We start from the raw sequence: 17,430 nt of genomic DNA on the forward strand, positions 1-17,430 counted from the left end.
AAGCTCTTAAGGTGTGTATATGTCTCTTACCTAGACATATTGGCTGAGAAATAACTCTCTTTTTTTGTCTTTTTATTAATTAAATTTTGTTGACAAGGTGTTGTGCAAAAGGGGAACAGTTACATAATAAAGCAGTGAGTACATTTCTTGTGATATCTTACACTGTTGTTTTCCTTTCCCTTCCCTAGATCAGGTAGGCATATATACAATACCCAGTGTACCAAAATCATATTCTGTAACCACGTGGCATATGCCAAAGGAAATTCACCTAGAACTTTAAATGTAACATCAACAACAGAGTCCTCTGTATCCTTCTCTTGGAGTTGTTTTTGCTTATCCTCGTCTTATATGATCATATGTACATAGCTGTTGAGCTATTGTGACCCACTGAGAGGTCTATTTTAGACCTTTTTATGTTTAGTAGTTGTTTGGTTTTAGATACATAATGTAGGGTCGCTGACCCAAACCTGTGGAAATACCATTTGAAAAGAATTTTTTTGTTTCGTAGACCTGGTCTCTACTGCCCTCCCCCCCCCCAACAGTCATATATCAAGGAGACCGTGCCCCTTTGTTCTCTGTGTTCTAGGCTTGTCTTGTTCAACATTATTTGTTCAAGTTCTGACCATTTCCCTGCGAATACCAATATTTTATCATTTCTAATAGCTATGTAGTATTCCATTGTGCATAGGTACCACATTTTTTGGATCCATTCACCTGTAGAGGGGCAAAGGAGGTAAAGAGAGACTTCAGAGGAGAAGAGATAAAAATGGCAAAGAAACATATAAGGAAATGTTCAACATCCCTGGCAGTAAAGGAAATGCAAATAAAAACAACCCACCTCAGTCCAGTTAGAATGGCCTATACTCTGAACTCAGCCAACAACAAATGTTGGAAGGGATGTGGGGAAAGAGGATCCCTTCTCCACTGTTGGTAGGAGTACAAATTAGTACAACCACTTTGGAGAACAGTATGGAGGTTCCTCAAAGCTCGGCATAGACATACCCTATGACCCAGCCATACTACTCCTAGACATCTATCCTGAACAACAGGTCTCAGGATATCAAAAAGACATCCGCACATCCATGTTTATTGCGACACAAATCACAATAGCCAAAATATGGAAACAACTGAGAAATAACTCTTTCTAAGCTACATATAGAATCTTATTACCTATTTCATTTTAACCTTTCAAGAGATTCCAATTGCTCTTAGTAAAGTGAAAATTTGGATTACAAATGCCTACAAGACCAGACTTGGCCAAGAGAAACTGCTCACCATATAACCAGAAGACAGGGAGGGAGGGAGGGAGGGAGGGAGGGAAAGATAGAGAGAAAGGTAGAGAGAGGAGACAGAGACAGACAGACAGAGAGACAGAGAGAGAATATGTGGGTACTGGTTTCTAAACTCTCCTTGGAAGGCAAGGCTCCAATGACCTAAAGACCTCCCAGGAGACCTCCCAGTTTCCACAAACTTCTAATAGTGCCTTTTGGGGACTGAATCTTCAAAACTTCAGCTAGAAAGCATGTAAGATCCAAATTTTAGCACTTCTGTAATTCAAACTGTAGCTTTACTGACAAATCACATCAAGCAAAAGCCAAAGGAGAACACAATTTAGTCAGTGGGTTGATTATTATATGTTATTTAATTAAGTAGGATATAATAAGTAAATTTCTTATCACTTGAGAATTCCAACTTGCTATCTAAGAGCACAAGATGAGCAGCTGGTTGTGATCAGAGGGACAGAAATGAACTCAGGCATTACTCAGAAGTCTAGGCCGTCAGATAATTCAAAGATGCTCTATTCTCGTCTCAGCACTCCATAGACATGGCCTCAGCTTATGGTGGTTAAGATTCACTGCTCTGAGTACACAGAATACCATCTGTTCTCCACTGTTGGTTTCCTGTGGAACTTCAGACAAGACTCTTTATCATGTATAAGTTAGTAAATGAATAAGTAAATAAAATAATACAGTGTTTAGGTCATAACATTTTTTTTTTCCCATCCTGGGGCCTGGACTCAGGACCTAGGCACTGATCGTGGCTTCTTTTTGCTCAAAGCTAACACTCTACTGGTTGTACCACAGCACCATTTCTGGCTTTTTCTGCTTATGTGGTGCAGAGGAATCAAACCCAGGGCTTCATGCATCAAGGGAAGCACTTTCACTGCTAAACCACATTTCCAGCCGTAGATCATAACATTCTATAGTCTGTTCTTATCATTACTCTCTTGTGCACAACACCCCTTTTGGTGAGAGAAAGACAAATTTACAGGTGTGAGAAGGGTAGATTATTTTAATTTTCTCTGATTACAATAGCAAAGGCAGGGGTTAGAAATTTAATTATATGGCTTCTTACCTTCTTCCTCATTTTATAATCTACAGTGAACCAACTTATATTTTCTAATGAAATTTCCCAAGTAGATCATGAGATTTACTTCATAATTTCTATGCCAAATGGCATGCATTCACATTCAGAATCCCACAAGGTGTTTCCCCTTTTATCCTAGGAAAAAAAATCACCAGTGAGCACTCCTACCCTGTGATGGCAAATAGAGCTCCTCCTCTCCCAACAATTCCTGGATGACAGCTTCTAAAGAAACAATACTCCTCTGAGAATGCTCTCTCAGCTTAACTTTCCTAGTGTGGTGACTTCTTTAGTTGCCAGGGCTGAGGGTCATGATCTCATGGATCAAGCATCTCAAGCATGTTTATTGCATTTTTATGCAAAGCAGTAAAATAGACATCTCACTCATGGTAATGCAGGAGGTCTTATTTCTTCTGACATCTTCACCAGTAACTGTTCTTCTGATGTCTTTCACTCCCCTTTGGAATTTGCATTATTGGCTCTTTACTTGCTTTTGTCTCTTTCCAATATACATGCTCCAATATATACCTTGATACTAATTCTAAGCCATCAACCTTGCTATAGATCACATATTGTCCAGTCATCAGTTATCACACAGCCTTACTGCAGGTAGAAAAAAACACACCATACGTAACCTTCCTATTGGCATCTCACCCACTCATCATCTGAGTCACCTAAGCCACATTCTAGCTTTCTATTTCTCACACCCCCTCCATCCCAACTAAGCTGCCCAGTATGATTCTCATCTATTCTTTGAGGCTCATAAATTTTGTCCCAGTTCTCCTTGTCTTGGTCTCCGTTTGAAATACTTCCTTAGCTTAGAGGAATATTAATGTCCTAAAACATATGTGTACCTTGCTTTTGTCAATTCTTCAGCTTTGAGTAATTTCTCCCATTTTTAGAGGAAAAAAAGACTGCATTTATTTGCATTCTTTGAGAAAAAACATTGAAATTATATACAATATTAAGCTATCAAAAAGCTAAGACAAGAAAATCATTAAAGTGCTAATCATCTCAGTGAACTAGAGTTTCATAAAAACAGCAATATTTGTTGAAGAATTGTAAGGCCGATTTTATTTAGGATCACCATAACCACAGGAACCACTGTAGTGGTGTTTCACAGACGAGTGAGATGAGTTTCAAGCCCCAATACAAAAAGAAGATGGCAAATTTACAACTAGTGAGCAAGAAAAGCAGCAATAAAAAATAAATACTGAGAGGAAGCATGACATATATAGAGGCAACGTTCTGGCTAAACCAATCTGACAGGATTCCTGCTGCATGCAGGTCAGGCCAATCAGACACTTATCTAGCAGACAGGGAAAGCAAGAAATGCAATTACAAGAGAGTATGATCAGATACTGAGACAGCCAGGGGGAGTAGGTAGGATTTTTGCTAAATTTGGACAATGCAGTAGTAAAGGAGTCTAAAAAAGGCAAAACCTATATGGGAAGAGGACTCAGATGCTCCTTATGAAAAATTTGACCAAGGAGAGACTCTTCTCGCTTGTTCTTAAACATTTCATGTGTCTGTTACCTAAAAATTAGCACAGTTGCCTTGTGTCTTGCACCCAGAGAGAATAGCTCAGGTAATATGCCAAAAGGAAATGTAGCAAAAAAAAAAAAAAAAAAAAAAAGATAGTAAAGTTTATTAGGAAAGGAATACACTTTCTTTCCAATAGTGTAAATAAATAAACCAAGGGGGATTTCACTGTAACAGGGAAAGGAATTCACTTTCAACAGATTAAAAGCAAAATGTTTTTGAGAACTACAATACTGGCCATGAGGCTTTGAATAGTTGACACTGGCCTTGAAAAATTATAGCTCTAGTTTCAGCCTACAGGAATGAGGTAACAGGTGAACCAGGGTCCTTGGGCTAGGAAAGAAGTTACAGAATCATGATATACAAAAGAGTATCCAACCATCAAACCTCTAGGGTCAGGAATCTGGGTCTTGGCTTTGATAAGTTAAAGATATGGATCCCTTCCAGGCACTCTACCCCCCTGACCCACCTTAGGCTTGAATAAATCCTTTCATTAGTCTTCAGGCAGTAAGAGATAAAGAAAACCTTGGGACAGACCTTGACCTTGGTTTTAAGTTTTTGTTTGTTTGTTGTGGGGTCCTGGGCTGTCTCTAAGCTTCATTTACTGCTTGCTCCAGGCTAGTGCTCTAATTCTAAAGACAGAGCTTAACTCTCAGCTTCTCCATAGTTTATGGGAGACAAGAGTCCCATAGACTTTCCAGCCTTGACTGGTTTCAAATTGTGATCTTCAGATCTCTTCCTCCTGAGTAGGTAGGTAGCTAGGATTACAGATGGAAGCCACTAATTTTCACGAAATATTTTTAACAGTTGTTTACTCTTTTTTGTGTTTGTGGTACTGGGGTTTGAATGTAGTGTTCACACTTGTGAAGCAGGCACTTTACCACTTGAGCCATACTTGCAGACGTACAATTTTAAATTACTCAAATCAGGCCATGAAATGTGTTTAAATGTTTCCTATGTACAGTTAATGTTTATGATGGCAATCTGCTTTGTTCTCATAACTCAGTATTGCTCCCAAGGCTTGGCCCACTGATTACACTTCCCTCAGAGAATCTTCCAGAACTTCTCCAGCTCATTCTCCAGCTGGCAATCTTAAACTAACTGTGAAAGCCTACTTTCTCATTTCCACCCTTCTTTTGACTCCCACCGGAGTTCCTCCTGCAAGACACACCAGGCCAAGCTGTTAACCCATACTTTAGGTTCTCTTGGTATGAGGCCATTTCAGGCCTACCACAACCTCAGGGCAGGTCCAGGAACTCCTTGCAATATTCCAACTACCTGAGACTGCACCCCCTCCTTCCCACCCACACCGCCCCCACTACCCCATTACTCTCTGCCTCTGCCTGGCCTCTCCCAATTCTCCTCAGGTCACCATGGGGTCCCTCTTCAACTCTCCATTAAAGTTGACCTGGACTGTTAAGGTCATTTTTGGTTCTTTCTTTATTCTACTCCCCTGATGACTCCTAAATTAATATATATACTTAATACACTAAAGATACCAGGCAAACAATAAACTTATTACATTGTGAAGTTACTGGATTATGAATTTGCACTTCCGATTAATTCATTCTTGTCTGAGCCCATTAAATCGTTCCTATTTTTCCTTGTCTCTGCCTCCTCCTTGATACATTCTTATCAGAATAAATTTTGTTAGTAAGATGACTGATGGATTAGCTGTATTAAGAAACAGTTGGAATTGACTTTTCTGCCCAGGCTGGCTTTGATGCCTAGCTTTAATGAATACCTTATAGATGAATTCCACTAACTATAAAATATTTACAAAACACAAGTACTTATAAACTTTTGCAATTAAGTTACTACTTCTAACATGCTTTTTTTTTTTAATTAAGATACCATTTTTATAGCTCCTCTAATCCTTTCAAGGAGTTAGAAATCCTGTTTAAGTTGGTTTGGGCCACCAAAAAATAAACAATTAGCCTAATCATAACCCAGAAGTTTGGCAAGGACACAAAAATGAATCCAAGTTCACTACCATACATTTACTTTGCCTTCAAGATGGATTGCTTCTTGACAAAAGATAATCCCTATAGCAAAATAAAGTATATATTCCAAATAAACCAGTATCAAACAACAATGGGTACTTTTCTATTTACTGCTTAGCAAGATTTCATAGTAAAGACGTGCCCTTTTAGGGGAGGAGTTTCAGAGGAATCTCCTCTCTGAACTTGGGGGTAGAAGAGGTCTAAAGGACCTGGAGATCAAGGTAAATTCCCATACCCCTTAAAGCTGATCCTTGAGTTCAAAGTTGCCATACTCTGAGATTTAGGGTATCATTTTTCTGAGCCAGAATAGAACCATTCCTTGAAATTTAAAGTAATTCAGACTTATTATATGTTCGAATGTTAAGCTCTGCATATTTGTTATCTCAAATTAATAAGTTTACGGATTGTATCTGTTATAAACATCTAAATAAATCTTTCAATAAAAAAATGTTGTTGACTCTGTACACTTTACATTATATATGGTGTATTCACATCCTCTGAGGGAGGGTGGGGAAAGGGCACAGAATCAGAGGAAAGGGGGAAAAAAGTGCAGCAGTGGAGTGCACTGGCTTCACCACACATTGATGAAAAGTAAGCTTATATATAACTGGTGGTAGAGATGGGTGAGAAGGAATGGGAGAGAATGAGGGAACAGATGACACTATGTGACAGGAAAGGTGCTTATTTCCAGATGTATGTAATGGTAACTCCATTGTATAATCACCTCTAAAACAACAATAAAATAAATTGGAAAAAACATCAAATATGCCACTAAGGAGGATGAGATGTGAGGATCTTGGTTTGAAGGCCTGTCAGGGCAGGAAAGGTCATGAGATTCTTATCTCTAAGAGTTAGCCATCAAAAGCTGGAAGTGGAATTGTAGCTCAAAGTGGTAGAGCTTTAATCTTGAGCACTAAAGCTCAGGAACAGTGCCCAGGCCCTTCTATATATTACATACTTTGATTTTCCAAGTACCTATTTACATCTACTACCAATTAATAAATAAAAACACCTAACACAGTTATTCTTTAAATAGAAAAAAGTGAAGGACCACTGTCAGAAAGTATTTCCAACCAAATCATAGCCCATCCAAATTCAGTCAACACCATAGAAACACACATACATTTTTAATGTACATGCTCAGAAATTTAATAGAAATGTGAGATAAAATATATAACCTTTTCCTTATAATTTAAAAAAATATGTTGCTTTGTTCTAAAGAAACAGAAAGAATAAGAAGATAATAGTTTGTCAAGAAGAATCCAGTTAAATTTCTTCAGGTCCTAGTGTAATGTGTAATGACTAAGATTATGGTCATATAGAAAGACAGAGAGAGAGAGATGAAACATCTGTTTGGTTCCAAAATTCCGACATTACTCTACTAAACCATTCTCCTGGTTTCAAGTCCCACTGCCTGTATGCATTCTGTCTGAAAGTGCTCTCTGCATGGTCTCCCTAACTCATCCTACTGCTTTGTTCCCTGGTCTGGGAATCACCTCCACATTCCTTCCAAAGGCTCTTTGCCCTCCACCCCTTCCTTCCAAAGTGTCTCCACTGTATCTCAACATTATCTGGAAACAAGTCCTATTGCATCTGATTTCAGTTAAGTCTCTGCCACTTCCTTCTAATAAAGGACAAGTAGATTTTGCACCTTCTGAATCAATGTCACAACTTCTTACATTTCTAGCATATTTCCAAATTACTGTAAATCTCTTAGACAACTTAATGTAAGTAAATAAGCCTCTGATAATATACAATGTTGTACATTTAATAATAGTGCTTCCTCTAAAAGGATTAAAATGATTTATAAAATATTTGTTACTGGCTAGTTGTCAGAAATTTTTGAAGGAATTTCTCCCATATATTGAGTCACTATATTAAAATAGAAATAATAATTCAAACAAAATTATGGCAGTAGCTATTGTTATTATAAAGCAATAAAACATGACGTATCAATTGGCATTTGTCATTTTTGATAGCATTTTTAACTCCAAATTTGACTTCATTATAATTGCCCCAAACTATATTTTAGTGAATGCATTGCATAAACAACAATCTCTTAGTAATTACATTAAATTACCAAAACAGCATATGGATAAATTGCAATGAAATTAATTCAGTTATACAATTGTTCTTTTCTATACAGTTTTTTTTTTTTTCTTTTTGCCAGTCCTGAGGCTTGGGACTCAGGGTCTGAGCCCTGTCCTTGACTTCATTTTGCTCAAGGCTAGCACTCTGCCACTTGAGCCACAGCACCACTTCTGGCTTTTTCTGTTTATATGGTGCTGAGGAATTGAACCCAGGGCTTCATGCATGCTAGGCAATCACTCTACCACTAAGCCACATTCCCAACCCACAATTGTTCTTTTCAATAAGCCAAACTTTCTCTGTAATTATGTGCATTACCATTAATGAACAGCATTTGTACTGGAGGACCATTTAACAATTAAAATAATGCACATCTTCAAAAGGTAATAAAAATGTTTAACGAGCAATTAAAATTCTGAATTTAGTCAATCGGTCCTCAAACAGACAAAAGTTATGGACTACAAAAGATAGTATACACTTTGACCTTTAGAGACATTTTTACAAAGTACCATTTATAAAATAAAACTTTAATCAGTACTTGCAACTTATCCACATTAACATATATGTAACAGAGTCTATGTGCTATTACAATCCATCCCCTTATTGATTGTTATGCATGGTTAAAAGGGAAATCAAGAAGGTAATATCAGACTATTCTCTTGCTTGGCAACTTCTAAATAACCGATATTTACAGGGTTTTCCCCCAACTCATATATGTTCTATTTGTTTGGTTGGTTTTTAGCTAAAACGTTGTTTAAATTAAATAGTATTTTTAAATATACGGGTCAAGTGAGAAGAATAGATTGTCATCCCTTTATGGAATATTAGATAACTATTCAAAAATACTGTATAAAGGTCAAGTATGGTGACACATGCCTTAATTTCAACTACTCAGGAAACAGGGAATCGGGGGAATTGTGACTTGAAAGACAATCTCAGCTACAAGGTTAGCAAGTTCCCATTCTAACAAAATGCCAGCCAGGTACAGTGAATGGTACATATCTCTAATCCTAACTCTACAGGAGGTAATGGAAGGAGAATCTCAGTCCCAGGATTCCCAGGAGCACAAAGCAACAGATCTTATCTGAAAAATAATTTAGGAGAAAGGGCTAAATTGCAATTGTAGAGGTAGACTGCTTGTCAACCCTGAGTTCAAACCTTAGTACTGCCAAATACATACATACATACATACACACACACACACACACACACACACACACACAAATTCCTAATGGTTCAGTTAGTAGATTCTTTACATTCTAAATAACTACCTTTATGTCTAAAAGAATATAGACTCAAGATTGAGCCCAAATTATGTGTGGGTTACTGTTGTTTCTTATTTGAAGATATGGTCTCCTTTCATAACTGAGGCAGGCCTTGAACTCTATATCCTCCAGACTCCCATCTTGTCATCTTTTGCAAAATCCCTAGAGTTCTTAGAGAACTGAATTTCAGGAAACAAGTCAACTTTAATATGGATTAAAAAACAAAAAACTATATAATGTCAGAAAATACTACATTTATACACAATTGTCACTTCACAGTATGTCATAGCTAATCAGTAGTATCTACCTTCTAAACAGTGAGCTTACTTTTTTCTATAGTTTAATTTTCATTTTATTGGCTATACCGGGCTAGAAGCTTAGAGTCTTGCACTTCATCAGTTAAGTGTTTTATCACTGGAGGTAAGACCTAGTTGTTTTGCTTTTTGATGTGGCTTTTTAGCTAGAGTTTCTTTTTCTTTGGCTAGACTGGCTTTGGACCCCCTGATCTTCCTTTGTCTATATCCCAAACAGCTGAGACTATAGGAATGTACTACCATAAGTAGCTTGTTTCTAAGATACATTCTTACTTTTTCCCAGGGCTGGCATGAACTGTCATCTGCCTGTTCTCATCTTCCTATAGGTGGGATTACAGGTAAAAGAAAACACACCTGGATGAACTTACCTTTTCATAGTTGTGGACTGCACATCTGCTCAAATTCTACTTGAGAATAGCAAGGGCTTCCATGAGTACATCACCATCAAAGCCAACAATAAAAAGAATGTGACCAGTTCTTGCCCAATACTTTTGTCTTTCTTTATAGGTATAAATAATAAAGGCCTAAGAATTTTAAAAAACAAGAAAAGTCAAAGGTCCCTAGTATAGTTATCTGGGAAATATTTTAAACTAAATGTGAAAACTGAGCTCAAAGTTAGCAATTGAAGTTATTTTTTCCCATGTGAAAAGACAACTAGTACAAATACAGGAGTATCCAAAAATATTTCCTTTTCAAAATTACAGGTTCAGGGAGACACAGAAACAGAGAGAAAGAAACATTAATGGTCCAAGGTTTGTTAGTTTCTAAGGTTTATTTTGCATCACTTTTCAGAATACATAGGATGAAGATTATCTCTAAGATATTAATACCAAAAATCCCAATGTGTGTAAAGGTGGGTATTGTTATCTTCATATGCTCACTTAGGTGTCCCTAGAAAATGAATAGGGGTTTATCCAAAAATATTTTTTGTGAGCTGGTACTTGCTTAGACTCAGGGCCTGGGTGCTGCCCCTTAGCTTTAAACACAAGGCTTGGCACTTTACCACTTGAGCCATAGTTCGAATTCCAGCTTTTAGGGGATTCATTGAAGTTAAGAGTCTCAAAAGACTTCTGTGCCCTGGCTAAATTTGAACCATGATCCTCAGACCTCAGCCTCTTAAGTAGCTAGGATTACAAGCATAAACCACCACTGAATTTCCTGAACTCTTAATAAAAGCTCTACTAATCTACGTGGGGTAGCACAAGTGCAGTGGCCATTACAAATGCCACATAAATCAAGTCACTTATTCGTAATATGTGAGAAAATTCAAATATCTGTTACCGAACTATCAAGTACATAATATTGAAAGAAAAAATCAATTTCAGGTTTACCACAAACTATACTATTTTGAAGTAAGCAGGAAATGGGCACTTATTCAGTGCAAATTGAGTCAATTAACTGTGATTTGATGAAAAATAATCAGGCATAGCAAGCAGCATCAGAGTTGTTGAAAACATTTTCTCAGAAAAAAAAAAACCAAAACAAACAAAATTAAGTGTTGTTTTCTGAGTCTTCCTCTGGAAGAAAAATTCGTAGCCATTCTCCTTAAAATTAAAGGTCTAAATTCCAAGTGTTTAGAAACAAAAGGATTTCTATGTTGTAAGTTTATGCCATTTCTCTTCTTCCAATTTGAATATATTTTAAGCTCCCATAGGGAAAAACTTAGGCTTCTTGACATCTAAATGTATTAAAGCAAACACTATTCCATCCACCAGCCTCTAATATGTTTAGGGACCAGAGCTCAAGGCAGCCAGCCACACAACTGGTTTCTCTGACTATCTCTGAGTTCATTATTACATTCAAATAAAATAACTCTCTTATCCTGTAGAGATTTCAGAAGACAAATAGGCCACTCTACTAAGTAAAATTTAAATAAAAATCATCTTTTCCATTCAGCAGTAGGAAAAAGGGTTTTAAGAGAAAAAAAAAGAGGTTATTTGACATTAAAATTACATATACATATATATTCTAAATATTCACTTGTTCACTGGTGATTCATAAGAATACAGTGTTATTTTAACTACAAAAACCACTTAATTCCATATACTCTTAGTTTTTACATATTTATTGTTCTTGATAATAGAATGTATAAAATAAGAAGCTATTACTAACCAGATTTTATTGTTTAATCAATTGATACTCAGTCTGTTTTCTTTTAAATTGACCAAGTGCCCTGACAGAAAAATACAGAGTAATATATTGAATTACAAAAATAGCACTACTGGATATGTGAAACTAAACACTAAACAGTTTACAAGTGTCATTCCTGGATCAAAAACTAGTAAGTTCATCAGTTGCATACAGGCACATACACAACAAATGACATACCAAGATAAGCTGTTTGAGAGGTAAAATAACATGTGCAAGTGTGTATAGCTGAGAGTTCAGCACTGAAAATCAAACACAGGAAAAACAGTTCAGTAGGTATGCAATAAATGTTGTTGGGAACAGTCCAAACTATTAGGGAAATTGTGTGGCTATGGGGAAAAGAAAGCTTACATTATAAATGCATGTCTCTCAAGCATTATTTCTAAGAACAAAACCAAGTTCTACAAATTTATGTGTTAACTTGTCATAAAGACAAAACTGAATTGGACCTTAAAAAACTGGTCATGAACATAAATATAAAGTAAAATAAAAGTGATGAATTCATTGATGTTTTCTCTTCAAAGGAGATGACTCAGCTATAATTATAACAAAAATATTCTCCAATATCTTTAAAAGGAAAATGTATGATTAAGTTATGATTGAAATGTGAAAATAGGGTTTTTTTTTGTAAATTGGGAGCTATATCATCATTGCATTTTATTCCAGGTAGAAATATTCCTACTTTGTTCTCATATATTCAACTGGGTCAGTTAAGTCAGAAGCCCTCTGACATTTATGTTTAAAAGCCTGCTAACATCATTTCTGCTCTTCAACTCTCACAGTAAGTTTGTAATTACATGGAGGAAAGTTTCTTCACTTTGCCAGTGGAAAAAAGTGAAATCTCAGTCAAAAACACTTTGCACTGAGTGAATCATAAAGACAATTTTGCAGAGCCAGCTGATGGCCACACAACTTCAAGTTCACAAAGAAATACAAACCACAAGAAATACAAGCCAAACTCCCATGCCAATGAAAGTAGACCAAAATTCCTGAAAATCAATTTTTTAAGACAGCTGAAATAGGAACAATTTTAATCAAAGAAGGGTCTGATTTGCATAGATGATTTTGAATCTTGATATTAAGAAGCAGTAAAACTTTCACTGTTGGGCAAATGTGTAAAAGAAACAGATCGCTACAATTTATACTTCTTCAGATACAAGATTGGGATCACTTCTGCGCAAGGTGAATATGTAACTTGCATTATTTTTCTACTTTAATTCTATGACCCAAATCTGTGCTCTTTGAGAATACCTCATTGAATTATTCAATTTCAGTGGAAAAACCATCTACTGAAACCCCAAGCCCTCAGTTCTCACTGGCCATGAAAACAAAGAAGCAAGGTCAAGGTCAAAGGGCTGAAGTTTCAGCACGCAGAGTCCAAATCTAGGAGACAGATAGCAACAAAGTGTGGGCTTTGACAAAGTACATCAACACAAACAGCATCAGGCCCAGGCTCAGGCTCTTCCACAGGAGACTGATAAGGAAGGAAAAGCCAGACTTCCTCCTCTAGCCTTTCTTGCTCACTTTCCTTAATTATAATCAACTGGGCTCAGTGCTTAGGGCTTTTTTTTTTTTTTCACCAAGAAGACTGATCTTAGTCACCTAAAAATTCTCATTGCAGAAGAAACCCCTTATTTAAAGCCAAGTACAACCAACAGCCCCTGTCCAATTATCCCCTCCAACTTCCCCAAGTCTCTTTCATGCCTGGCTACTGAGCTCAATCGAGTTTGGCTGCCTGCCAGGTTCCTCTCTTCTTTCCCTGTCACTCGTAAAAACTTGGAAAATACTCCTGAACAGCTCAAGGAGACCTTTTAATTATGCAGTGGAGCAGTACCTTAGTCTGGACGCTGTTTTTTCAGCAAAGCTCGTAGTCACCAGCGACTGCACACTCACAATTGAGGAGTTTTCTAGCAAGACTACTTGTTGGGGGGCGGGGGTGACGGGGGGGGGGCGGGGGCAGCGGGAGAGGAGAGAAAAGACTGGCCAAGAAAGAGGGCAATTTGCAAATCTGAAAAATGTCCAATTTCTTTCTGTTTCCAACCTTCTGACATTCCCTGGGTCTCCTAATCTTCCGTCTTTTAGGACCTAATCACCCAAGAGGCATTACACAGAATCATCAAGTATCCTGGTCCCCTGCAAGCCCTACAAATTAATGATGGTAATGAAAAACACTCCACAAACTTGGTGTTTCCAAAGTTGGTTCAACATTAAAAAAAAAAAAAAGCAAGCTCAAACTTATGATGTCTTTCCTAATTATGTCACATTCTGCCAAACTTGTAAACTTAATGAGTGCCTGTAAAGGTCTGATTGCCAGGAAAAGACAAGAGTTTAGTTGGGAATAACAACAACGACAGCAATAACAACAATAATAATACTATCCAGAGACAGAAAGAGAAAGAGAGATACCGTGACCGGCTTTAACTTGGAGTTTACTCAAGGCTTAGCAAGTGGACGCGCCAAGCCCAACACCACCAGCTATGCCATCCTTACTCTACCTTGGCAGGAGCTTCCCAGCGGCCGTGTCCAGCTCTCCCCGTTCAAGTCCCATTCAACATTGTAAACACATTCCAAGAAAACCAGCCTGCCCAGACTTCCCCCCCACACACACACCCGGCCCCCGCCTCAGCCCGGGATTACAGGGGATACGAAGGCTCCAGCTTCTGATCCGCGCAATGAGGCCGCGGGAGGGTGGGGGAAGAGGTGGACCCAGGCGAAAGAGCTTCACCGCCGGATGCGGGACTTCAGGTTACCCCCTCCTCCAATGTACTCGGCGCCCCTCGCACACAGCGCCGTCCAGAAAGAGCTGCTACACACCCGGCCAGCCAGAGGGCTCGCCATGTGGACACCGCCCCTGAGCGCGGCCCCAACCCGTGCTGGGCTTTAAAAGTCCCCGCCGCGCCGGGCCTCGGAGCCCCGCGCCTCCCCGCCCCCAGCCCACAGCTCCCCCCCCCCCCCCCCGGCAGCCAACAAAAGGAAGCCAGGCTGGAAGAAGTTCGCCTCGCTGGGGACTTTTGCCGGCTGGGCCACGTCCCATCCTCTGGTTCTCCACCTCCTCCTTCCAGCTCCCGCACACCAGACCACGGCCACCCAAACTTCACACACACACACACACACACACACACACACACACACACACACGTCTACTAAAAAGAGGCTCCAGGACGCTGTGCCCCGACCTCATTGAGCTCCCCAGTCATGATGAAGCACTGCCATCGCTGGCATCAACAGGTCTTAGCCTCCTTAAGCTGGCCGAGGCTTCTCGGCGCTTTGCCTGCTGCTCAATTGTGCAACCTGCCCGGCCAGCAGCCCGCGGCGACGCGGAGCCCCGCGCCGCCCTCCACCAGCCCGGGTGGCCAGCGTTGCCCGCCGCCCAGCGCCCCTGGGGAGCTCAGTTTGTAAATGATGGCGCCCTACCTGTCCGGAGGCCGCCGGGGAAGGGAGCAGAGCGACCGCGGTCACGGTACCTGGCGCAGGGAGGGAGGGAGATGGGATGCAGTCGAGTCCGGCTCCCGGCAGGGGCGTGGAGCGCCTCCGGGTCCACCGCAGCCAGCAGGGCGATCTCCGCGCCCGCGCAGCCCGGGCGCCGCTTCCGTGGCCCGGGAAAGAAAGTTTGTCGGTGTGGACACGGCTCTGAATTCAGGACCCTCTGGCTCGGGTCCGCTCCTTCTCCGCGCTCGCGGCTCCCTCCCTCCTCTTCCTAAATCAGCTTGAAGCCAAAACGGGCGCTGGCAGCGAGCGACTGAGGCTCCGGCTCGGGACTCCGGGTAGCGCGGGGACGGGGACGCGGGGCTCCCCCTCTCGGCTGCGAGGAAACTCTCACACTCGGGCTGGTGCACTTCTGGCGGTCTCCGAGAACTCTTCCACACGGGACGCCCGTGCTCAGCCTCGCCGGCTCTCACCTCGGATGAACGACCCCGCCTTTGCACGAAGAACCCGGAGGCGACGTAAAGAGAAGCCTGCGGGCAGGCGGGGCGGTGCACCTACCTCGTCCGCAGCCAGGACAGAAGCAGAGGCGGCCGCCTCCCACTCCCCACCCCCCACACCGCCCCCACCCCCGCCCGCCTTTCCTTTAGAACCTTTTTCCCGGAGCCTGGGTGAAGTCTATCTGCCGAAGTGTTTCCTAGCAATTTTAAAACGCCCATGCGGCTTAGGAATTCGGGGGGTGGGGGGGGGGGGAGGGCAGGGAGGCTGAGGGGTAAATCAAAAGAAATACAAGATAGGAGTAAAATGCTCATTATCAGACAAAAAGACCAGCGTCTTTGCCCCTGCTCTGACTACGGATTTTTTCCCCTTTATTTTCCTTCATCTTCTCAACTTAGCTGGAATCCCTGTACCTTGTTACTACTTTTTGTAAAAAAAAAAAAAAAAAATTAAAATTTGGTGATTCTGCTTGAAAATCACCAAATGATGTTTGTTTGCCCCATTCGGATCATGACTTTAAAATTCAGGATTTCTTATTCTCGATGGAGGGCAAAACAACTGTTCTTACTGACCCTGGTAAAGCTCTGCTGGGAAAGGTGAGAGAAGTATTCTCACATAACCAGTTGCAGAAGATGAGAGCACTAAAGTTTGTGGAGACGCTCCTCAGAATTTAATTTACCAAGTTTCAACTTGACGGTGAAACACAGTTGGAAATGGAAAAAGGTATATTTAACACGTTTAGAGTTTACAATGTGTTACACTGGAATCAGGGTCAGAGAAGCCAGAATCCACTGCCCACTCCCTCCTTCCTCACCCAGTTGCCCTAGGATACCTTACTCAATTACAGCCGGCATAAGCAATTGCGAAATCCAACTCTCAGAGCCACAGTCACAGGGTAGAGTTTGGAGAGAGTGCTGTCACACAGACATACTTGCCTCTTCATTGTAATGGAGATTAGAAAAAAAAAAAAAAAAAGAGGTGTTCTAGTAGTAGAACAGTCCTTGTGAGAACAATACTATTTGCTTTTTTTTTTTCCTGTAGGTAACCTTAAAACAGTGAATGTGTAAGCAATACACAATGCTATTTGTGTGGTGGCTATCAGTGTGAGTATTCAATGAAACCAAATGGTGGCTTCATATTTAAGTAAAAAGAGGTTGACCAGATGGGCAAATCCATTATACACTTACAAACAAACAGGTGCTTTGCTTTGGTTTTCAACATGGTAGTAAAAGACTAACACAGAAGGCTACACTCAAAAGGATATGTTTCGGAACAGTGAGTGTGGTGTAGATTTGCTGAGCCTTTTTTGAGAAAGTCTTGATGTGCCTCCAGTACACAGATAGTCTTGAGCTTGTCCAGGGCTGAAGAGCAAATTAGGCTACTGAAATCAAACATTATGAGCTCTATCCTACAATACAGGGGGAAATGCAATACAGTAGCATGGTTTTTTGTTTTTGTTTTTGTTTTTGCCTCTGATAGCTTTAAAGATTATGGTTACGTCCCTTCCTTTTAAACTACATGCTAAGCATCTCCTGAGCTTTTACAGAACTTTAAGCATCTCAGAGACAAGATTCCACACATTAAGAACATTCTACCACTCTTTAGACTCCTACAGAAATTGCCTTTACTGATCTGTCTTTCCTTCCCACCAGACTTGGAAGTAGTAAATTTTAAAAAACAAGAAGAAACAGAAAACTCATGGCTAAAAGTATTCTAACCATGAGATGGATGAATAAGAATACATGAATCTCCATAATTTTTTTCCAATCATTGCTTACAGTGCTA

General features: G+C 40.1%; 1 protein-coding gene across 6 annotated transcripts in view; it reads right to left on the reverse strand.

Moving 5' to 3' along the window:
• The window catches only part of Gulp1 (GULP PTB domain containing engulfment adaptor 1), a 216,083-nt gene extending 200,403 nt beyond the window's left edge, over positions 1-15,680 (reverse strand). For 3 of the 6 annotated variants that reach the window (XM_048345116.1, XM_048345114.1, XM_048345110.1), the window contains exon 1: positions 15,139-15,667. The gene's annotated coding sequence lies outside the window, so the exon portion shown is untranslated. Of the gene's footprint in view, positions 1-14,219; positions 14,339-15,138 lie in introns of those variants that run through there. The other 3 variants (XM_048345115.1, XM_048345112.1, XM_048345117.1) reach the window with 2 other exon arrangements.
• Positions 15,681-17,430: the final 1,750 nt, after the last annotated feature.

This window comes from Perognathus longimembris, chromosome 4 (genome assembly GCF_023159225.1).
Source record: "Perognathus longimembris pacificus isolate PPM17 chromosome 4, ASM2315922v1, whole genome shotgun sequence".
Lineage (NCBI taxonomy): Eukaryota > Metazoa > Chordata > Mammalia > Rodentia > Heteromyidae > Perognathus > Perognathus longimembris.